Source organism: Ostrinia furnacalis, unplaced genomic scaffold (assembly GCF_004193835.3).
Source record: "Ostrinia furnacalis isolate ACB-3 unplaced genomic scaffold, ASM419383v2 OfSCF6000, whole genome shotgun sequence".
Lineage (NCBI taxonomy): Eukaryota > Metazoa > Arthropoda > Insecta > Lepidoptera > Crambidae > Ostrinia > Ostrinia furnacalis.
Window position 1 is genome coordinate 115,404 of NW_021136239.1, and position 24,800 is coordinate 140,203.

A 24,800-nucleotide genomic window follows, 5' to 3' on the forward strand; every position below is an offset into this window, starting at 1 on the left:
AAGTCATAAAGAAATAACCTAAGTATAACGTAAATGCGCCTATTACCGCCAGTTTAAGCTGACTTCGGATAAACGTTAGAAAATTAGATATAAGACGTGGTGATAGAAAAGACACTTTAATTTATTTATAACAATGATGAAGTAATCTTTGAATTCAAGTAGTAACAATGAGTATTCAATCACACAATAATTAATAAATAGCAATTTAATCTGAATAAGCAGTTGTTTCTATTACCGACCTATAGACGAGGTGTGTTTCTATTAACGTTTTTTCTGNTCAATAAACATATCTAGATATTTTTTAAGTAACGTGTTTTCTGGAACCTGTTATTATGTCTTTTATGAAAGAAAGAAAAATAGGGCGGTAATAGGATACAAATTTTGGGGGGTCGTTAATAGGCGCACTTACGTTATATATTTTTTGCAATTAGGCTTTTAAAAAATTGGCCAAGTGCGTTTCGTGCCACGCGCAGTGTAGGGTTGGAAAAATAGTCTTAGAGACCCCTAAGCCATTTTAAAAGACCTATCCAACGATACCCCACACGATGGGGTAGAAGATGAAAAAAATTTATCCCCACTTTACATGTAGGGGAGCTAACCTAAAAAAATTTGCAAAACCTCGGACAGACAGACAGACAGACATATCGAAACTATAAGGGTTCCTTGTCAGGACTACGGAACCCTAAAAACGCTTTTTAAGAGCAGAATAGTTACTAATCAGCATGCGTATAAGTGCCTATTAGTAAAACGCAAATTATTTCCCTTTGTCCTTTTTGTAACAGTTAAGTTTTAAACTGTTTCTATAAGGTGAGTAAGTGCATAATTAGCATTCGCCGACTGTCTCTACTGATTGCCGATTAGCAATCGGCAATATTATGTTATCTTTACCGGAAACCGGCTACTTTAGTTATATTACCCTACATTCTGAAACATAGATAACAATGAAAATTATGTCAGATTTCATTATATTCAAGAAAATAATTTCATTAATTAGGCCACAGTAACACAAGAGAAGCAGACACAATGGATGTTGCCTTTGCGATTGTAGTATTTATTTTCAGGAGTTGACAGCTGAACACTCTACCCTACCCTGGGCCCCAATAGTGGTGACGGATCGCAAAACATTTCCCCCGCGTCAAAAAATTTAATTCGTGAGAGTTACGCAACTGAAAACTGTGTCGGTATCATGTTTGTATCTTTATTCGGATACAGTTAAATGCTTACATCCTGCTAATCGTTGATTAAACGAACAAACAAATTGCTCTTCTGGAAAGTTTCGGGTCACAACGTAAACAGTGACGCGTCTGCGTCACCCTGCGTATCACTACAGAATAATAATAAGTACTGTATCACTGCGCGCACGCGTGCGCGTTTGTTTAGGAATCTGGCCAATACTGTCCGATTATGAAACAGTGGAGAGAGATTTAGTAGGTTCATACTTCACAGTAATGCTCCGCTTGCTCGCTCTACCTATATATAGGTCATAAGTGATTGCTACAAAAAGAGCTGAAACTAAGTCCAGGGAAATATTAGATACTATTCGAATATAAGCTGATCCATAATAGGGCTAAGTATTAGATTAGGTAGCAGGAAGGCGCTAGACGCAGGCCGCTACCATTCGATCAACATGGAGGCTTATGTTCAGCAGTGGACGTCCTATGGCTGAAATTATTACTATCATTTTTTATTAGATTTTTGTTCATAAAAACATCGTTACTGTTAGCCTTTTTATTATTACCTACTTAAGCAATTCCAAAAAAATATTATCCTAATTGTAGATAGTAACCGTATTGAAAGTCACTTATTTAATAAGCATACCTACATTGCGGCATTGGAAAAGAGTAAATATTATGTATTATTTACTAAAACATTTCCCTTACTCTAAATTTTATCTTATCAATTAGCCTAAAACAATTATTTATTCGTAATGTAACCTAGGTCTTGTTAGTTTAACAATTCAACTGATTAATGAAAAATAATGACATTTGCGACTAAAAGCTTATTCATTACAATTGGGTATTTCGAGTCCAGTAAATACCCTAAAGTAGCGAGCGCGTGAACAAAACGTGTGCAAAATCACATATGTGTCTTATGTAATTTTCGTCATGGTACAGTCAGCGTCAAATAGTTCGTGACACCCAAAGTAGCCAAAAAGTTGACAACACAACCTTATTCAAATTGTAATAAAGACGCGTTGCGAACTTTTTGGCTACTTTGGGAGTCACGAACTATTTGACGCTGACTGTACTCGTACTATTCAATTAAGAATCACATGTATCTCATGTTTGTCATCATTTGTTAATGAAGTTTTGACGAAGTGTTTGTATGACGAGAGTAGCATTTTTTTCTACATAGATTGCAGAGAGATTGATTGTAATCACGATGTTAAAAATTTTACTCACAATACTATTATGAGCTGGTGAACAAAACGATCTCGCAACTATCTAGTACCCTACACTGACTGCGACTTAAATTTTTAGTCGGAGTTTTAAAACTTTATTGTGTCTCCATATCGTGCTCCATATCGTCGTTGATGAGTGAAAACCCCGGGAGTACCGAAAAAATTTTTTTTCAAGCGAGACAAAAACATCACCTTTGGGGCATTACAATAAAAGTGTTTTGGTAATAAATCAACTTACGAGGTTTTCACTCGTCTCCCCTTTGACATCTTTTCACGTCCTCTTGGTTGGAAAATCCTAATTTTGAGTACCTATCGTATCGTTTAACATTAACTTTATTTATAAGGAAAGAAGTGATGAGAACAATATTACAGTACAAAGGCAGTGTGTTGATGCAATACGTGATAGTTAATAATATATTATAATGTCTCATAGCAACATCAATTTTCATGGATTTATGACGTGTTTTTTGTTATTTGGCTGATTCATGTTATTCAAAATGTAATCATTTGTTTATTTTTAAAACACAATATAGATAAGTATCTTATCTTTGTTTGCTATTTGTATCATCGACTTCGGCGTTTCTTTAATGTATCTATCTATAGTAACTTTTTTACCTAACGCAGGAAAAATTAACAAAATTAAAAGTATATTAGTTGTTGTTGCGTATTAATTTATGATCAATAAAAAAACATCGTATGGTACTTGAGTTAGTCAGAAGTTCAAAAATTCATTAACAAATATTAGTTCCGAGTAAAAAAATATTGGAACATAATTGGCCATGAAAATAAGTTAATCCTTAAATTCCAATTAATACTTACAAAGTCATAAAGGAATTATTCAATATTTACATAAAATATTTCACTTAGTAACACTCAAACAAACAATGAAAACTAAATAGATAAAACACTTTTATCATTCTACCAGATATTTCTGTATCCAAACAATAAAATGAGATAAATTTGATGTTACGAGATAAATGACAATTAATAATTTATCAGCACACAAAAACAATTTTTCTATGCAAAATATTTACATTCTTGTTACTAAGGTAACTTAGAGCTTTTAAGCTACTATAGTACCCACTACATAATATTTATATTATTTTTAGTCGCTCTATCTCAGAAATAATTAAAAAAGCTCATGTTAGACACCGCAAGAAGTCCAGTTACAAAAATATGCAGGAAAATGATACTTAGGAACACGTTTCCTTAAAAAACAAAACAAAGTGAAACACTGAATTTAAAAAATAAATGTCGTCTTCTTGAATGTATTTCATAATTTTTCCGAACTCCAGTTGGCCAGTGCGAAACCTTCACCGATAGGCTGTTGTCGAGGATAGGATTGTTGATGGCAGAGGGAACTGATCTGATAATTCAGGGAAGGTAGAGCTGATGGTTTTAATGGTTAAACTTGTCAACTGATGGTGTAAAGAGCCGCTAGTCGTACAAATAGAGTCCGAAATGTTAATTAATTAAGCAAGCATATTTGGTGTACCTATTTGAATATGTAATTTAAATAATTTAAAATTTTGGTAAGTTAATCTTTGATTAGTAAATGGAAAACATTGTCGTCAATGACCAAGTTATCAGTTGAGCATCTGACCAGATGATGTAAATAAAGCGACGGCGTCTTTATTGTTTAAATAACAATTATATCGTCACCGTCGTGGCAGAATTAAATAACTGACAAAACCAAAGTTGCGAGATATTCACGTTTTTGTGTTTTTTTTCGTTAAAAATGGCGATAACTTTTAAGGGTGAAAATATTTTACNATAAACGGAATAAACGGAATATTCCTAAAAAAAATACAATGAAGCTGCAAAATTATCGTTGCTCAATTTAATTAGTACCAAAGTGTTGCCTAGCGTTTTATCAAGTACTTAGTAAATAACATTTCACAAGGGAATCCGTATCGTGTTGTCACCGTAATTGACCGAGTTCACGCACGCTGCCCGTGCGCATATCGCTGATACTAATAAATTCTTAACAGCGCGGTTGTTAGATAAACGATTAGGTACATTTTTTTCAAGATCCGGCACCACATATTGTATAGGCATTTTAGAGGTATTACTGAAGGTCACATTAAATTTTAATGGATAAAGTAAGAGTACATTTTTCTCTTCAATAAAGCTCTCAAAGTTAAGGGTCATGATTTCGACTGTCATTCTGCTGGTCTAGGAGCTACGTTTGTTAAACCTTGTCCTACTTTAAACAGATGAGGATGGAAGCCTTCTCAAGGCTTCTTAGATGTTTCTTCTGTTTTTTTCGGGATATGGCATAAGTATCACTTAACAACTACACGATTTAATACTTAATTTGTTAAAAAATATTTTTCGTAGAGATTGTGAATTATGAAAATAGAACTAAAATAAATCAGTTCTTTGAATAAAATTCTCTAAGTCTTTCACAGATCATGTTTTTCAACACACAAAATGAAATATGATTTCAAAATAATTTAGACTTGAGCAAAAGTTAAATCATCACCACCATTGTTATAAATATCGTTCATTCTTCTTTATGAGAACCAATAGCTATGGGTAGCAACGACATTACTAAATAAAATAATAATTTTAAAATACACGAAGATAACGGCCTCACTCGCAGAATTATGTAGACAGTATGGCGGGGAATGGCTTATGAGTCACAATTATAGTTGACATGTTGCTATTTTTAAATCCTGTAGTTGAGTGTAGACCAATAAATGAAAATAAATTGATCGCATCGCTTGAATTCTTTTTACGTTTGCATGTGAACTTCTTAATAATGCAAATTCAAATTCAAATCTTTTCAGTCATCAAATTTCAGGTACTTAGCTAGCAGATTGTTAAAATAACAGTTTAGATAAATTTATAAGCATCTCTCCAGCAATGTGTAAAGGTACGACTGGGGATAAAATGATATCAAGTACCAACACTCGAATCTAATCGAAAAGCCAATATAGGCTACTTTTAAAAAGTACTGACTCTAGGTACTTATTATTATTCTGTGGCTCTACTATATTGTCCCAAATACATAACCCTTCTGGCGCAGTCGGGTAAAAATAGGTTATGAATAGGTCATAACAAGTACCTACACTCTACTCGAAAAGCCAATAAAAAATTGAAAAAAAACTGACTAGGTTTTACTATAATTAGATGATCAAACGAACTTACCAAGTGAAGTTCGATCTGAATTATCCTGTTTTCGCCGAAGAGATTTATTTTACCGTGTAGTACCCCTGTACGACAAGCCAATCCGCACACAATATTCAGCGCAGTAGTAGTAAAAAACAAAAGAGCGGGCAACCCCACCCCTACCACGCTGTGGGCTCGGTGTCCGAGCGGTCTCATTATATTTAGAGAAGAGATGACATTGACGTTTACCTCCAGGGAAGAAGATATAGAAATCTTCGGGTTGGGAGGGACCNTCCCAAAATAATCATTTTCAAATAACTGTTTTCCAATTTCATATTCGTTGTCCAAGCTACCACTAAAGTAGGTACATTGTACTCAAATTCAAAATCACAATGTAATAAATATTAAGAGTGCCTCTAAATACATATACAAACATATTGCTAGAATCGTGACACTTATCTAATTATTCTGTTACAAAACCAATATTGAAAACCCGATGGATACTTATCACAACTTTGATAATTTTGTAACTTAAGTTACTTATACTTTTCTTAGCGGTAAGAATAACTGTATGAGTGCTGAACTTGTTATAGGTAGTCAGCACGGGATTGAAATATACTTTTGCAGAATTTGATTCTTATGTTACCAATAACTGAATATAATGATTTAGAGAATAAAAGTAGCAACAAAGTGTTTATTGGATGCATACTGGTTATCTTAGTCTCAGAAGAAGAGGTCTCTCATGAGCTATAAGTGCCAATGAATGGCACGATAACGTCTATCAGAACGTTTTATCGCTGTTTGGATGTGCAAGTCGACGCCTATTGTCTTTTGTTTATTGTAGATAGGTGCATGGGCGGAGTGCACAATAGATGCACTGAATTTAAAACACAATAACCTCAAGTATATTAAAACTTTCCTGTTTCCTCAGGAAATGCGGGTCATTAGCTTATTAAGACATTTATCAAGAACTAGCCTGTTTATATTCAAAAAGGCTCTTAGGCCCAACTAAATGGGTTGCAATTTTTGCAAATATTACTGCAGTCAATACCTACTTAGTATTAATAGCTATAAAGTTCTTATCTTTGGACGTTGAACATAAAAATATACTGCAATAACAAAAACACAGTCGAGCACTGCATGAACAAAGTAGGCAAATAAACAAAGTCATTTTTATCTTGCCCCAGAAAAGGAAATAAGAAGAAAATAATTAATACAATATTTAAATCTACGAGACATTTTAATGTTGAGTTAAGTTACTTTGTATTTAGTGTCCGACCGAATGTTCGGTTTCGGTTTCGTTTTCGGTTGAGTTTCGGTAAAAACACGAGTTTCGGTTTAGTTTCGTTTTCGGCGGCAAACTTGCCGAAACTACGACCGAAACCGAATGTGCATTCGGGAGTTTCCGCGCTGTTATCGGTCATGTTCGGCGCGTTGAATGAGTGAATGAATCCGATCAGAGCCAATATCTTGATTCGCTCGCTTGTTTGTTTGCTGTTAGTTTTGTTTTGTTGTGGTGGCGAGTTTTCGAGTGATTTATTTTGAACTTGGTAAGTTTTATCTCGTTTTATGTCGTTATAACATAAGAGCGGGTGTAAACATCAAAAAAATATTCAATATGACTGATAAAAGTATAATCAAGTTTAATCTAACCAATTTTTTTTTTGGTTCGCAAATGCTATACGTAAACAAACATTACTTATGTAGTTAGTAATGACTATAGTGCATTTCGTGGTGATAATATTATGGATTCAGAGTTTCAAAGTTCATTTTAGTATTTATCACCAAGGTATCCAAGTGGCAAGTACAGTAGATACTTAGACTTACGTACATACTACCAATTTTTGTTTTGAGAAATTATTAAGGTAAAAGACCCGACCATGGGACGGGTTATGTAGATGTCCTGAATATTGCGAGTAATTAAAAAAAATCTAGACTATAAATCATTCTTTTTTAATACATAATTTGATACCTTGAGTAAAAATGCACTTTAAGTTCAATTTTAATGCAATTTAAAGAGAAAACAATAAGACTGACTTTATTTTTCCCTCAAAATATGAGCCTTGTAAGGAAGTTTCGGTTTCGGTTTCGGTTTCGGCCGAAATAGACACCGTTGCCGAAATTCGTTTTCGGTTTCGGTTTCGGTCGTAAAACTAGTTTCGGTCGGACACTATTTGTATTGAGTAGAATACAAAATTGTGACATAATAATGATACTTTATGTGATTTAATACATTGCTAGGATTTTCTGTTGTTTTCTTAGGGGTAACTAAGTCTTAAAATCTAGAGTCAAAAAACAAGCCATTAAATCCAATTTATCTCAGCTATAAACTTTATTGCTCTGAATTATCGCGGAACCGGACACAAATAAGTAGGACCTACTGACTTTTATCAAACTTTATAAGAAACCTATACGCTCCACTTATTGGCACGTGCTTCAATCACGAAAGAAGTTCTTGAATTCGAGTTTTTATCACATCCAGCCATTGTGCGCGATTTGTAGTCTATTTTCCTACTCCAACCACCCCAGATACCCTCAGAAAGCTGGCAGCCTCCTGCAGCGACCCTGGTGATTGGAAAATTTGAGCCCGTTGATCTGCTACGAATCTGCACTCTATGAGCACGTGCTGCGGCTGCGGTGTTTCTTCTGCCTCCATGCCTTCTGCCTTATATCACATATAATTATTTCATTAAATTAAATCTAATTGTCCATTAACCGTTTTGATATTATGATTTATCTAATCAAGATATTGTAATGAAATCCTCGTCTTAAAGATAAGTGCGTGAACGATAACGTTAGATATCACGTTAGTTGGTGAAATTAGACAATGAACTGAAAAGTTAACTACCGAAATGATCGTAGTGTTACAATCACCGTTGGAATCACAACTTTTATTTGAAAAAGTTATTCGTCAAGCCTAATTCTATAATAGTTTAAGACCAAAGTTGTAAAGCAAATGTACATTACATTTGCTTTACAACTTATGTTTTTACGCAAATAAAGCCGCTTTAAAAGGATGGTGAAAATATATTTTTTTTCTTTATTTTATTTTACCACAATCCTCAATAGACTTTTATCAATTCAAGTATTATTGGTTTCATGTAATGACAATGCTAATTATAATGTTATAGCGCTGATCAGCTACCAAATCTGAAAGGAAATCTCAAGAAATGATGAATTAGGAAAAGTTTTTCAGTAGGTACAAATGAAAATAATAATTGAGGAACGTTTATTAGGCCAGTAGAATTAAACACAAAAATTGATTAAATCGGAAATAATTCCTACAAAAGATTTTTTTGCTTTAATGGCTTCATTGGTTGTCCATTAAGACTCTCCTAAGTTTTCGACTTCGACGGAGTTGTGCTTAAGTGGTGGGGGCCCCCGAAAGGGGCGTTTTTTCGGTTTTCCGGTTATACCGCGTAAAGGACTTACCCTATCAAAAAGTGGTCTTCATGACGGTTGAAGGGCACTTAATCCTGCATTGAATAAGACCAAATTCATATGTTTTGGACAAACCGTTCTCGCGCTAAAGTTCGGCAAAGTAGAAAATATACGTATAATTAATGACCCTCTCCACGTCCAATGGCTTGTTACCCACATGCTTCCAAGCCTTGTAAAGGGTCGCCTTAACCAGTGTAACCCTAACAAGGCTCACGAGTTTGATTCGCTTATCCTTGTTCGTCCCAGCCGTTCCTTAACTGCGGTTGCTGCACCTCTTCCTGGCACTCTCCTGAACGACTCTGTGTTACCTAATGTGGCTGCCCCTCTTCCTTGTACCCTCCTGTACGATTTCATTGCTTAGCCATATGCCTGGTCCAAGGTTCGACGCCACAAAATCAACTTCGTACGAGTGAAAATAGTTTAAATACTATTTCCCGTGCTTGCAACATTTTTCTTTACTGCTTCGCCTCTATTAGTCGTAGAGTGATTGTATATATCCTATAGCCTTCCTCAATGTATGAGCTATTCAACACAAAAATAATGATTTCAATCAAACTAGTAATTCTTAAGATTAGCGCGTTCAAACAAACAAACAAAAAACTCTTCAGCGTTTTAATATGAACTTGTTGTTGTTGATTTTTGGCGTCGAACCTTAGACCAGGCATACGGCTAGGCAACGTAGTCATGCAGGAGGATACAAGGAAGAGGGGCAGCCACAGTAGGTAACACAGAGTCGTTCAGGTGAGTGCCAGGAAGAGGTGCAGCAACAGTTAAGGAACGGCTGAGACGAACAAGGATAGGCGCATCAAGCTCGTAAGCCTTGATAGGGTTACACTGGTTGAGGTGGCCCTTTTCAAGACTTGGAAGCCTGTGGGTAACAAACCATTGGACGTGGAGAGGGTCGTTAATTATACGTATATTTTCTACTTTGCCGAACTTTAGCGCGAGAACGGTTTGTCCAAAACATATGAATTTGGTCTTATTCAATGCAGGATTAAGTGCCCTTCAACCGTCATGAAGACCACCTTTTGATAGGGTAAGTCCTTTACGCGGTATAACCGGAAAACCGAAAAAATGCCTCTTTCGGGGGCCCCCACCACTTAAGCACAACTCCGTCGAAGTCGAAAACTTAGGAGAGTCTTAACGGGCAACCAATGAAGCCACTAAAACAATAAAATCTTTTGTAGGAATTATTTCCGATTTAAAAGCTAATTCTACTGGACTATATTGGAAGTTATCAATTACGAATTAAAACAACACGCAATGCAGTACCTACCATAGTTAGTTATCACATTTTTGTGAGTACTTACCTTCTTGATAAAAAAATGGGAACGCAGGTTAAGTCGCAGTAAAATGCGTACAAGATAATGATATTAGACTGAAGTCAGTTATATCCAGTTATCTCTAGTTTGTTGATAACATCTGTGTACTCAACTCATTTAGACGTAGCAGGCAATTTATCAAATCCTGATCGGAGACTGAACCGTAACAAAGTATACAAACATTTGTACACTCAATAACATGTCAGACCAAACATTTCTGTTGCAAAATAGCAGCTATTTCGACTACATAAGATGCATCTTGAATTTTTGATGTGCTGTCGGCGGTACGTCCGTTTTGCTCATACATCTATATATATTTCACGGTGGTAAAGGTTTGTTCATACTTACATATGTTCCGCTAAATATAATTATGAAAACTTTACACATCGCAGTAAAGGTCAGTGTAAAATGTGACGAATAAATGAAATAAAAGGGTAGGATGCTTACAAGAATATTAAAGTGAGAATGGCAAGGGTAGAGTCATCCGATTCTATAGCATATTATTATAGTTAAAAATATAAAGCTGCTTCATACTGTAACAAACGGTCACTTTTTTCTATTGCAATGAAATTCTAGCATCACTGCAATCACTTGCAGATTCGATCTATTGAGATCGTTGCAAACAATGGTAATAAGCTTTAGAGGAATTAAGCTTGGTCATGATGATGCTTATAAAAAAGTGATTTGCACTTGAAACAGGCAAATGATTTCTTCAAGGTTTTATCAAGGTAGGTCGTTATTGTGACTTACCTTCACAGGATTATTCATTTATCAGGTTATTTGAAGGACTTCGGTTGAGTTTGTGTGCAGATTTGACATGTTTGCAAAATATGTCTATTACAGAAGCTTTTAGGCACTTGTGAGATCGAAAATCGATGAACAATTAGACGTATTATCCTTATTTGGAAACCAAATCTTATCATCAGCGATATCGAAAAAGAATTATCATCCAATCGAGATGGTATTTAGCGACAAAGTAGTTTTGTTTGATCAATTTATTGCGAATTGCGAAAGCACTATAAGGCCATAACGATAAAAGTCGATGGAATCAATAAAGGTTGTTGAACACGCATGCATTGCATAATTGATATTTTTGCTGATGGCATTGTTATTCCTGGAAAACTGATAATTTATAAAATTGATGTGTGCGATACACTTACTCGGTCGAGCTAATGGAGTCTCGAATGTTTGGTATTAATTTTATTGAAAGTTGTGATATCGAGTGTTGTGTACACTGCTCGTAAATAAAATGCTTTAGAAGTATGAATTTCAAAAAAATTTGCGTTTTTGTAATTATTTCCAAACTATTATCCTAGTTAGTACTTACATTAAAAGTGTTTTTTGTTTGCATCAATAAATTATTGAATGTAGAGTCTTTTGGTCTTTTAACCTCGACGATATGGACAATTTGACTCCAGTGTACCAAGTGGCCTTGGCCTTGACCATGGCTGATGTACAAGAAGCAGTGTGGACGCGGCTTTACCTGAAGCGCACGCTGCGATCATGACGCGCCGCGTGTCCACTAGAACGTTGACACGAGCTGACGGCTTTGCATATTATTTTACGTACTTATACACGCCTGCTCCTCAGTGGAAAAATCTACTGATACGTGAACACCCAATCATCATCAATCTGCTAGCAAAATATCATAATGATTAGAGCAATCATTCAAAATATATTGTAATTAACTCGTTACAATGCCAACTAAAAGTCACATTAGTAAAGTACCCAATCATAATTACTTATTGTATGAGTGATAGATTGTAAGTTATAAAGAAATTAACGTCGTGTAACAAGTATGTTGTTAATCATATAATAAATATGGATTCACTAATAAAAAAGTATACCCTACGTGGTAATCTTTTATAAAGCTTTTGTTTTTTCAATTTGAATCGTAGCCATTATTAAAACATAAATACTCGTACCTACTGAACATTTTAATGAATGACTTGCGGTCATAGCTAGCTTAACCGAGTGCAGTATAAAATGTAAATATAATAGTATTAATAGTGATTATAATGTGTTTATTATACCTATATCGTGATGAAAATAAGAGTACTTAATGCAGTCAAAACATAGATAAATAGCCGAGAAAACTACGTAGTACTTAGTTAGTAATTATTTATATTAATTGACGAGAAATCTTATCTGAAAAATTTACTAAGTCGCATTCGTACTATGCGTGTTGTTATACGTCAAAGGCGGTCACTTTTTATTAGATTGGTGGCTGACTAACTTTATCGAGTGTATCTGTTAATGGCATGATAACTTATTAATGTAACAGATGAATCGATTTGTAAACCGAGTAAACATCTTGTTTTTCGCTCTGAATTTTCCGATCGTGTTTTTGTCGGAAAGTTCAGAGCGAAAGTTAAATTTTCCACTCCAATTTAAAGCCTACCCAACCAGGGTCTACAACATTGTCTGAATTTTTCAAATACTTACATTTTAGAGAGAAAATTATATCTTATTTTGTTCAGATTCTAGTAAAAGTACCTATTACGAAATGACACATTTTGTGGAAAGGAGCGGCGCAAAGAATTAAATCACCAGATGTATGGGTTTTTGAGCTTACACTTGCTTCGAATACCTAAATCGCTGAAAACTTTATGTAAGTTTAACTTTTTCATTTAGCCACCATGTTTTCAGTAAGTAGCTACTTACATGTTCTTTTTATTTTCTGTCCAACCAAAATACTTTTTAGAGCTAATGTACCGAGGCAACTGTGTAAGTAAGAGTTAGGAGCGAGTAAAGTGGCGCATCGCCCAGCGAGGTCAAAGGTCGGGTCCGCTTTCTGATAAAGCTGCCAGCTGTAGTCTGACTTATGTCTACACGCTTTTTCGTTTGATGAGACAGTAAACTGACTAATTACATATTATGGCTAGTAACAGTGACTCTGTAGCCCCAGTGTCACCCATTATAACTCGCTATTCGTATCTGGTCATTCTGGTCATCATCATCAGGTCATTTCGTCCAGGAACAAGAGTGTCGAATTCACAAGAGCCAAATAAGCCGCTGGTGGCCAGACGGTCTGGGGAGTTCTGATTTCCACATATTTGAAAAAAAAAAAGAAACATTTTTACGATGAACATCACTTAGTTAAGGACAGAGAACGTAGTTATACGGAAAAAAAGACAGAAATAGCACATAAATATTACAAGGAAATAAAAAGTGAACTGAGCAGTCAGTGCTATCCTGTCGCAATAGCGATGCCCATCGCAATAGGACTCCACTCAGCATATGCCATGGCCCACGGGTATGGAAGGCCACGACGCTGGTTTTCAGTGTGCCCCATGCCGAGGCTTGTCCCTTCGTCACCTTTTACGACACCGACGAGTGACGGAGTGTGGGTGGTCTTATTCTATTCCCACACTGTACCTATTTGACAAGACTCGGATCAATCACAAATGTAACAGCATTTTTGCACACGGGTCATACATACCTTATTTTGATTGCTCTCATTCCTAAATGTGTTTATGTGAAATTTAAAATTAATAAACGAAAATACATAAAAAAATAGGAATAGAGATGATTTATTAAAATATACCGAATATCCATTTATGGTTCATTCTTATATTCAAAGTTTTAAAATAGAGTCCAAATGTTTAAAAATTATCAATTTACTTTTAACTCTATTTAAGATATTTTTTTTAATTTATCCAAATGAGAATATAACATGGGCATCTTTAGAAACATTTTTATATGCAGATGGAAAAATTCAGATCGCTATAACTTCTTATAGCAAATATTTTCGATTTGTGATTGCACAGTTAGAATATATTCAGTAAAACCCATGCGCAAAAAATACTTTTTTTTTGTTGACCGGTGTTATGCCCTCCGGACCATATACTTATTATTTCTTTTCGGATAATCAATTTCATTGCTTGATGATTGATTGACATTTGTAAAAAACGATGTGAACCTCTCGCTCGCTTGATATTGACATTGAGTTGTGGTAACTTGAGCGAGTAGTCAGGTGCCTGTCTGTCTAGTAGCATTTAACTTTTTACAAACTAAGTTTTAATACTAAAACAAAATGAGTTGCGTCATAAACACTTCAGCGTGGACTTGTTAGGTTTCACATGAGAACTATTATTAATATAGTGTCATTATTCTTTGTACATCATTAATTGAGACAAATTAATTAATTTATCGCTGAATTTCAACGATTAATAACCAATTTATTGATAAGTAATAAATAAAAGGCATTCAAGATGATATATTTGATTGCTCATTAATTTAGAAACCATTAATCTTAATCTTTTTAGAGTAATTTAGCAAATTAGAGCATTTCGCTTGTGATACATACCTGATGAAAATTAATGTTCCATTTGTGTTTCAATACTTTATAGTTACAACTACAAGACATTTTGTCAAGATGTTTGTTGCACTTTTTTCATGCAAACATTACTGAAAACCGATCTCAACACAATTTAAGTTTTTTTTACTTCATGTCACTGCGTACGGGCGATCGCTTATGTCATTAACCGTTTTTTTTTGGGTATTATGTATCACGGATCAAATTGCAATGCTTAAAATGAAATCATAATTACCAGTATTTTAATGGAGATATTTTTGCAGTAAATTACATTCTTATATATCTGACTTTTGATGATAAAATCAAAATGTGGCCTCATATAGCCTCATGTAGGTTTAGTATTTAAATTATGCGAAGTAAGGAATACTTAGCTTATATAAGGCTTTATAGCATCATTCCTGTAGTGTCAGGGACTCTTTGCGGTTACTTCCGGGAAATTCAACGTTTTCAGCATTTCTATGTAAGACGGAGTCTACGTTTGACCTTAATCACACCTGATGGAAAGTGACGAGGAAGTTATATGTATACATATAAGAGAGTGAAAAGCCGATGGAAGAAAATTCAATTGCACAACATTTTTTTAGTTTTTCGAAATAATTGTCTTATTCCTATGAACTCGACTCACAATATCATGGGGGATTTTTTTTCATGACTTTGAGTCACTCGCCTAAAGTTTGTTCCGTGTGACCAAGTACAATTTCAGTTGGTAGCTATATTAGCAAATTAAGCGACAAAGTAACTTTCTACACACATTTTTGCTGAATTTTAATTACCTACCGACTTTATGTAACAGTTGCATGGTAATTAAAATATAGCAATTAGCGTGGTTCCATTATATTGCAAAAAGATAGTAAAAAGCTAATTGTTTTAGAAATTAAGTTGCTTTTAACGTACAAACTGAATGATTTTTTAAAATACGTGAATAAACGGTGTAGAGTCGGGTTAAGATTTAATAGGTAGAGCTCAACTTGAGAACTTTTTACACGAAAGCCAAAGGTCAATTATGAGCACTGGCATAGTGAGTGCTATACTAATTAAAAACCGTCAAACGATTAGATATATACTAAGCTCGGCCTTTAAGGTTGCTTATGATGATACTATCTTTTTAATGGTTTATTTATTATTGATACAGATAAGATATATAAAACATTTTGTCGCTGATCAAAGGTGACTGTCCGGCAGGTTATCGAATTTTTTATTAGGGTTGAACAAATATTTATTGGGTAATTACTTTTACAATTAATTTAAGTCTTTTAACTGCGGCACGCCTGAAAGTAGTGATTTCGTAATGTTTGGCACACAGCCTCAATTCTATAAAGTAGTACTAGCCTATAAAGTTGGGTAATGTGATTTTGTTGACAGCCCTGCGGGGTAAAACGCCTTGATTGCAGGGAGTCCCCGGTTTCACGCCTGATTCTGGTGTGCTAAAAACCCCCGCTGAAATAATTTTACCTAAAACGTTTAACAAAGATGTAATTTAAATACCTACTTACATCAATATTTATAAGTCTTTTCCGTGTAAATATTCTTTTTCGTTTTTCAGCGACCGCTGAAAATAGGTTTCAGGTTGTAACAGGTCCCGTTTCAATTAATATAATTCCCTGCTTGCGACTTGATCTCCGAAAATTACTTTCTGCTGTCGGCGACAAGCTAGAAAATAAACAAGTGAATCAACATATACATGTAGGTATACATTATACCTATATGTATAATAATTTCCATCAGATATTGTACCTATAGTCTTACTGCCGCACCTGGCCAGCAAAGCTGAATCACACGCTAGTGATAAGGCAATACAAAATAAATAGGTACGAGTAGTTGCTAGATTTTATCACAATATAATAACGATGATAACGCTCTCATTAACTATTAATGATGTAGTAACTCAGGTACTTATTTTGTTTGATGTTAGTTTAAAATAAAATAAAATAGAAAATCAATTACAATATTGAAAGAAGAAAGAAAGAAAGAAAGAAAAAATGTTTATTGTGAATCTTTACACCAGTCATCCAGCCAGACAACTGCGAAAGAGGGTTAAGGAGGTAAAGTCGAGCAATGCAGTCGAAAAATATGAGAGACTGACGGTCAGAAGAAAAATCAAGATAACATTAGACTGTAAAACTTTGTTAGACATTATTAGCATTTTTCTTCTAAAAGAGATAATAATGATAAGAATCTAATAAAACCACAACTCATGTCCCAATGATCTTCAACCTATTTCAATTTGTTATTAAATAGATAAGTAGCATTAATCACAGTTTGGTGTCAATGTTAGTCTGCCCTATTTGTTTGCAAATAGGCTAGTTGCCTCAAAAAATTTTTTTAGTCCGTAATGTTTAATATCAAAAAATATTGGACACGTATATTTTTATTTGTCAATCTAACAAATAATTACATAGTTATGGTGCGTTGAAGTTGCGCACGACGTCACAACGTGCGGCATTTTTAAGCAAGCGTTGACGTCACGGGCCTCTTCTTATGAACTTTGGGGCGCTTTATCTCTTTAAATTTTCATTAGTTTGAAAAAGTGAAAAATACGTGTAGAGTATTTTTTGATAAGTTAACTGACGGACTAATTAAAACTCTTGCTTTTTGACCCAGGCAACATCCCCATTCTATACGTTTAACTATTGTAAGGCACCACCCAGACTACAGACTTTTAGTCGGCCGATAATTGAGTCGACTTCCAATTTGTTTGAGGAACCGGCCCGTACCAAGTCGGTGTAAAGTGCGCACTTCCATATATTATTCACACTGATTACTAGCCCGACCAAAGTCTGCAGTCTGCGGGACTTCTAATTCTTGGCGATACTAACACAATAAAATGTGTAACATAACTAAGTATTATCGGTCAGTGACAGGCAAACGCTTTTGAAACATAACTCTACAAACAATTTCTGGAAAATGATTCGCTGAAAACGAATAAATCTTTGATGTTGTCATTCCTACTTCTGAACACGGTCATATTTGCGTAAGACGTCAGCTCCAGACAATTTATTCCCTTGCATCTGTTTACTTCGATGCAGGTCGATATATTGAAAAATATCCCTATTATGTACAAGGTTGGAAAATACGAGATGCATTGTTGCCCGGGCTGCACCATATTTATAAAGATATCTATTTAAGGCCGGCCACACTGGCATGATTAAACTGTATGGAAACCGTCTAGTAGAGACGCTCTTTGGCGTACTATAGAGAAGGTATATGTCACAAACCCGACAGGTATATTGTGCCATTGTCTAGTAGTGGAGTGGCTAGTTTCCTAAAAAAATTGGACACGTATATTAATTTTCAATCAAACAAATAATTACAAAGTAATGGTGCGTTGAAGTTCCGCGCGACGTCACAAAGTGCACTCATTGACGTCACTGGTCAGTTTCCTTAGTCGCGCTTTATCTCTTTAAATTTTCATTAGTTTGAAAAAGTGAAAAATATAGTCGTGTATTTTTAAATAAAACTTTTGCTTTTTTACCCAAGACCAACTTGTAGAGGCATGGAGCTAACAAACGGCATCTAGTATTAAAAATTGAAAATACTCCTGAAACATTGTTATGGCTGAAGTTATTTTGAAATATGTTCGCGACACTTTATATTTGTTAATATTAGTACTTTTAACGATATTTTCAGTCATTTAATAATATTGCTGAAACTGAAAATCAGCATAACAATAGCCACTTTGGTGAGATGAACTAATTAGTGTATGTAGGTTGATAGAGTTCAGATTCCAATCCCATACCTGTAGTCATTTTATTCCTTTACCAGATTATTGTCAAACTTTACTACAAAATTAACTTCACTCTTTGATGAAATATATTTATGATATTAAATATTAGCTTTTATCTTCGTAGTTAACGCGGGGACGAATAACCAACAAAGGAAAACATGCTTCCATTTTGGATGTCGAGCGGCATTAATAAAAACTGATATCCCTCAAATCCCATAAATGGGAAAGGTAAATCTTACATTGCTTTTCGACTTTAACACAGGTTAGTAAAGTTCAAAATAAGTTGGTTCAGAGACAGTCTTTATTTTCCGAACACAGACTCTCTTCCGGACTATATCGACCAAATGCTTACTCCAATTCCCTCCGATCTGAAAACTCGATTCCAAATACAAACAGTTTTGCATTTTTAAGAATGAAAATCCAGCAAGCCATTTGAAAGAAAGAGATTTTAAATTCAATCAACAAATAAACCACTTGCGAAGTTAAAATAAAGTTTTTACAGCGTGTAGTGCGTGAAAACGCAACAAACTGAGTTTTTAATTTAATATTAATGTAGTACCTATAGTTATAGCATCATTTTATGTGTAATAAGTTTCTTTCATTATGCGTAATTGGCTCATTTATGAAAAATTCCTGATCAAGAATTTGTGGACTTAATTTAAAACGAACGGGTTGAGTTACTTTCGCATTTTTAATCAATATAAAATGCGTAAGTAACGTTACTTTACAATTTAAACTAATGTATAGATTATAGCACAATTTTACGTATTAAATTAACTAGCGGCCGCCCGCGACTTCGTACGCGTAGATCCCGTTTTACCCCCTTAGGGGGGGGGGGGGGAGTTTTGTAAAATCCTTTCTTAGCGGATGCCTACGTCATAACATCTACCTGCATGCCAAATTTCAGCCCGATCCGTCCAGTGGTTTGGGCTGCGCATTGATAGATCACTATGTCAGTCAGTCAGTCAGTTTATATTTAGATGCGTTGTGTAATTTCATCATGTCATTGTGTAAATTAGTTAAAATTTGTTGTAATGTAATAACAAATCCTAATTAATGGAGTATTTTTTACTTTTTAATTTGAATGCGTCAGTAGTGTAGCCGCGCTCCCCAATCATTCAATTACTAATTGTGTTGTATTTATTTTATTGCACCAATTTAGTATCTGCTAGGCTTACGCTTTAGTAAAACCCACTTAGGTATCTACATAACGTAACTTGAAGAATCCTCTACTACTTGTTTGATCTATGACTCCAAGAACGCCTTAAAAATCTGGCCGAGAGACAATGATAAAAAATGTGTTGTTTAATTAAAAGGTACAACTTGTTAAAAATTAGAACTTGCTTGAATAATTTAATTCATTTTTTTTTCAAATGCAATAAATAACTTTCACATGTAAATAAATAAACAAAGCTAATTCATATTAAAAATGTAAAATAATTACTATTTTTTTTAAAACATTGAAACTCTATTGTTACAGAATAAAGCTAAATATTTGGTTTTGATAAGAGTAAAGTTAAACTAACTTTATATCATAATAATATGCAAAACGTAATAGTTGGTAGATAGTTACTCTATGTACGAGCAAACATTTTATCGAAACGACATCTAACTTTAAAAAGACATCTGCAAAAGATATTTAAAACACAAACCAATAATGTTATCATACTTACATATACGAGTAGAGTGGCATTACTCCGCTACGTAAAGCGATCATGAAATAGAACCTGTCACGAACGTTACTTTGTCTACAAGCACTGTTTAGATTAACGAAAAGTCACGTGACCGCGGGTCAATGACTCGCATTACGTTACTGATAAAGTGAATCAACGCATGAAACGTAACACTGGAATTTTTGTATGCAATGCTGATAGGCACAGACGACGCCGACGACGCCGCGACGGCACGTCGAGCTTAACACTGTGGCATCTTATGTAGCTGTAATATAGGCGATTTTGCAACAAAACTGCACAGTCTGAAGTGCTGTTGCCTGTACATTGGACCGGCTCAAAAAATATCTCGAAATAACTCATGTCGTAGCTAAGTACAGGTTTATTGAATAGATTAATATCTTGTCGCTTCCAATTAACTTTTTAGAGTGCGTTAAAAACCTCGACTTGACTAAAGTTACCCGCCAACTCTAGCTTACGGTAGAGCAGGTAACTTAGTATGCCCTTTGAGGCATGAATAAATGTTTTAACTATTGTAATAATTCGAGTTTACAATTTCTCGTTCGTTTTACAGGTTACGTTAAAGATTTTAATAATGGATATACCTACTGGGTGGAAACGAAACACTTTCAGAATCAGTAATCAGTTTTTCTAGTATAGTTTAGAAATAATCGACTGAGATCACTTAACGTTTCCACCCTGTATGTTATACATACGTCTACGCCCTTAGCTATAAATTGATTTGCAAACTGAGCATCAGTTATCTCTAACTGGTAACAGACATGAGCTCGTAACTATTAAATTGAGCTCACTACAAAATAAATGTTTTTCTATTTTGTACAAAAATTGGTTCAATTATTTTTTAATAACAGGAAAACCTAGTTCTGTTATTAATTTTGCAGCGCTGAAAAATGAAATTGAAATCGTTCAGCTTTCATTTCCCGGAAAAAGATTGAAGGTATTCGGGGCAGTGCAGATACCGATTGAAGTTCAATCATTGTTTTTGGCAATTAAAATTCCTGACACTAAATAATTATGGCTATGACTAGGTAGGTAACATAAAATAAACTAAAAGCTAGCTAAAACTTAGCTGAAGAAAATAAAAGCTCGTCTGTCAGTTAAAAGAGCTAGTTGAATTCCTCGCTGGATATAGCTCTATTTGGCTATTGATTAAAAAACTTCAGAGTGGATTTTTATTTTTAACCACAGACGGAAAACGAGTCCGATACAGTTGTTACAGTTAAAACCCGTTTTCAGTGAAAACTAGTATTTACTGATGCACTAGTAAAAAACTAGTTCCAAATGCATAGTGAAAACTAGTTTTCACTAAAAACGGATTTTAAGTGTAACACAATGATCGATATTAAATGTATGTTTGTTTTGCCAATTTGACCCTTGTATCAAAGTTTTTCGGATGTGACAGCATATTACTGACCCAAAAGCTCCCACAGCGAGCAAATCCCACATCAAACTTAATTGACGTGCAATAATAATTCAAAATACATGCTCTACCTCGGTCGAGAGTGTGAGTATACCGATATGACAAGGACACAGGGGAAATTATTTTGGTATCATAATGAAAGAGGTATTTGTATGAATGTGGCAGGCTAAGGCAACATGCAACATGCTTCTGTTAACACAACTTAGAATGTGTACTGTTGTGTACTTTGTTGTAGTTCAAATAGCTCATCTTGCAAATAAATAACAAGCTACAACTTACAAGTGACAATAAGTATTGCACACAAATATTTTGTACAATCGTGCTCGGTGTTTTTTACGAAATCGAATCAGAAACTAAAGTACGCAGAACTGACGGCCGATGGGGCAGCAAGGTTCTGGAGTGGAGGCCACGTATCGGAAAACATAGCGCGGGACGTCCAAGATGGACGCGGTGACCTGTTAAAGGTAGGAGGAAGGCGCTGGATACAGGCCGCTACCAACCGTGCGATGTGGAAGTCATTGGGGCAGGCCTATGTTCAGCAGTGGACGTCTTGAGGCTGAAATGATGATGATGATGATGATTATGTAGAACTGAAGACACTGAAGTAAGCTACTTATACATTCTGTTTGTTTTATTTCAATGTTAAAAGTGTATTAGTAACACATTTTATGACATAATACAGTAATTATTAAAAGACTTGCCTATCATCATTATGTAACCAATTTGTCTAGAATTATTTTATTTGCCAATTTGTTTAACTAATGTTACGATTTATTATTTTTACTTATTATGTCTTGTTCTAATAAATTCAAGCTTATTCATATAAATCCATAATGTAGGTAGGTAGGTACCTACATTTTACCTTTTCCTACTTACACACTATTAATAAAGATCTTCATTATTAGTGTGTAAGGAAAAGGTAAAATGTACCTACATATCGACACCTTCAGGTTCAATTGTCGTATAAACCATTTTGGCCAAATCGAGTTATTATGTTACGGTTAATGTGATAAATTGAAAATAATTATTAATAATAACCGGTTATTATGAATAATTCCCGACAGTCGCGGTGAAAGTGATAAATTAATCACATTTAACAGTGATTATTTAATAATTCAACCTTAGTACTAACAAATTTATGAGTTTGGAATGTTTTTTGCATAATATTACTTTTCCATGATGCCTATAACATAATGTTTTGATTTTAAGTGAAAAATAGGTTAAGGTGCGGCGGGGGTGGCCCTTGGGCCACCCCTAAGCCGCCTATTTAGTTTTATACACACATAAATGACCTCATATTAATCACATTTACCAAATCATGCGGTAATTATTAATAATAACCGGCGATTATTCATAATTTTCACATTTATCACTTTGACCGTAACATATATTAATATACCATTTTAATCAGAATTTTTTTCTCTATCGAGCTGTATATTCGAAATATTGAAATTCGCTAAAAAAATGTTTATTCGCCCCAAAAAACTATAGCGTAAAAGATAAATAAATACCTTATAAACAGTGTAAAAACCGAACGCTTGTTTTTGGTATTTTTGCTAAGATGTATCAACCATACTTTTTTTAAGCCAGGTCGTAAAACTCTCTCGTAATTGAAAATGGTTTTTACGCCTAAAGACATGGCGTTTTATGTCCAGATTCAACGTCGTAAGTCCACGTATTCAATATGGTAATTATCTGTTTCATATTCATATTCATTTATTTATTGCATCACATATGTATGTATGTACGGTAAGTAAGTTTTTCTTATTTATAAAGTTAAAGAATGTTGATTGTTTCTACTTTTAAAGATAATAACTAGATATATAAGATATTTTTAGGTCAAATATAATGGGTCGTATAAACCACCGAGTGCCTTTCTCAACGACGTAACTCCAAGCTAACTTTAAAACTACTGAAGATGCCCATTTTTTAAATATTTAGACTTTTTCATTGCAAAAATTGAAAAATGTTTTCTCTTGGACATTTTTTTATAACTTCTCAAATAAAAAAGTTACGAATTTTTTATTTAAAAAAAAAATCGTTTTTTGGCTCTCCTGAAAAGTAGGGTTTTGGTTTATACGACAATTGAACCTGAAGGTATCGATATGGATTTATACATAGAAGACTATAACATAGAAGATATATTTTATTAAGATACATAAATAAAAAACTTAATTTGGGTTAGCACTAATGTATTACTGTCGATAGTTAAAAAACTTAAGGATTCGCTCCAACTAAGTTCAGTAAACGTAGTTGTATTGTACGATACCACTGTTAGACAAACGAATATTTAGCCCAAAATTAATTTATAATCAACAATATCCACAGCAGTAGGCGTGCTATGGCTGAAATAATGATGATGATGAATATCCACAGCAGAATACTTGACTGCAGGGACAATGAAATGACAAGATGATTAGAAAAATAAAATTAATAAGGGTTCGGACAAACCAACGCGATCACAGCGCGATCAGCCGGCGTGCAGCGATGGCGACCAGACCTAAATGCATTGATCGCCATCGCTGCACGCCGGTTGATCGCGCTGTGATCGCGTTGGTTTGTCCGAACCTTAACTACAGTCACTGAAAACGCCACTGACAGGAAAATCTTCAGTTCCACGATTTCTCATTTTCATTTTCACTGACTGACGTAACCGCTAAATCGTTGCATTCAAAACAATACAATAAGTAAAACTTTGTATGTAACTAGGTATAATGCATATTTTACATTTTAAAGTAGTCTCTCGTCAGAAATAATTCAAATTAATTCTTCAATAGATTCTTCAGCATGTGTTTTCAAAATTATGTTACATGTCCTTCTCCTGGCTCTAAACTACCTCCCTGACAATTTTCAGCTAAATCGGTTCAGCCGCTCTTGAGTTATAAGTGGAGTAACTAACACGACTTTCTTTTATATAGGTATATATAGATTAAAAATATATAATTTTAAATATTAACGAGTTAAGTGTCATTGAAATGAACATTATTAAGTAAGAATAGGTAATATCTTTTATTACCTACCTGCTTTTTAAATTGTTCAGGCTGTTGCCAAAGTTTCATAATGTTGTCTAAGTTTTAAACGAACTAGCTATTTATAAATAAAAATAATTATTTTAGATAGGTATTACTTAGGACTTTATTTCATAATACGAAATCGGTTCAAAGATATTAACGGTATTTCATTCATGGAAATTCTGAAATTTTACTGAAATGAACTGAAAACTGTTTAAAAGTTTGATTTGGATAATGTACCTAAATATAGATGTCCGAACTTTCAAAATTACAATTATTAGTGTATTTTCATAAATATTAACGTTACGACACGATCCTAAACGTTGCGGACAGCGGGAAACTGCTTGTAACGTCACGC

The 24,800-nt window shown here is 34.4% G+C and overlaps 1 protein-coding gene across 1 annotated transcript in view; it reads right to left on the minus strand.

Annotated features, from left to right (window-relative positions):
* The window catches only part of LOC114361784 (chromatin modification-related protein eaf-1), an 82,563-nt gene that overhangs the window by 43,259 nt on the left and 14,504 nt on the right, over positions 1-24,800 (minus strand). The window lies entirely within an intron of this gene.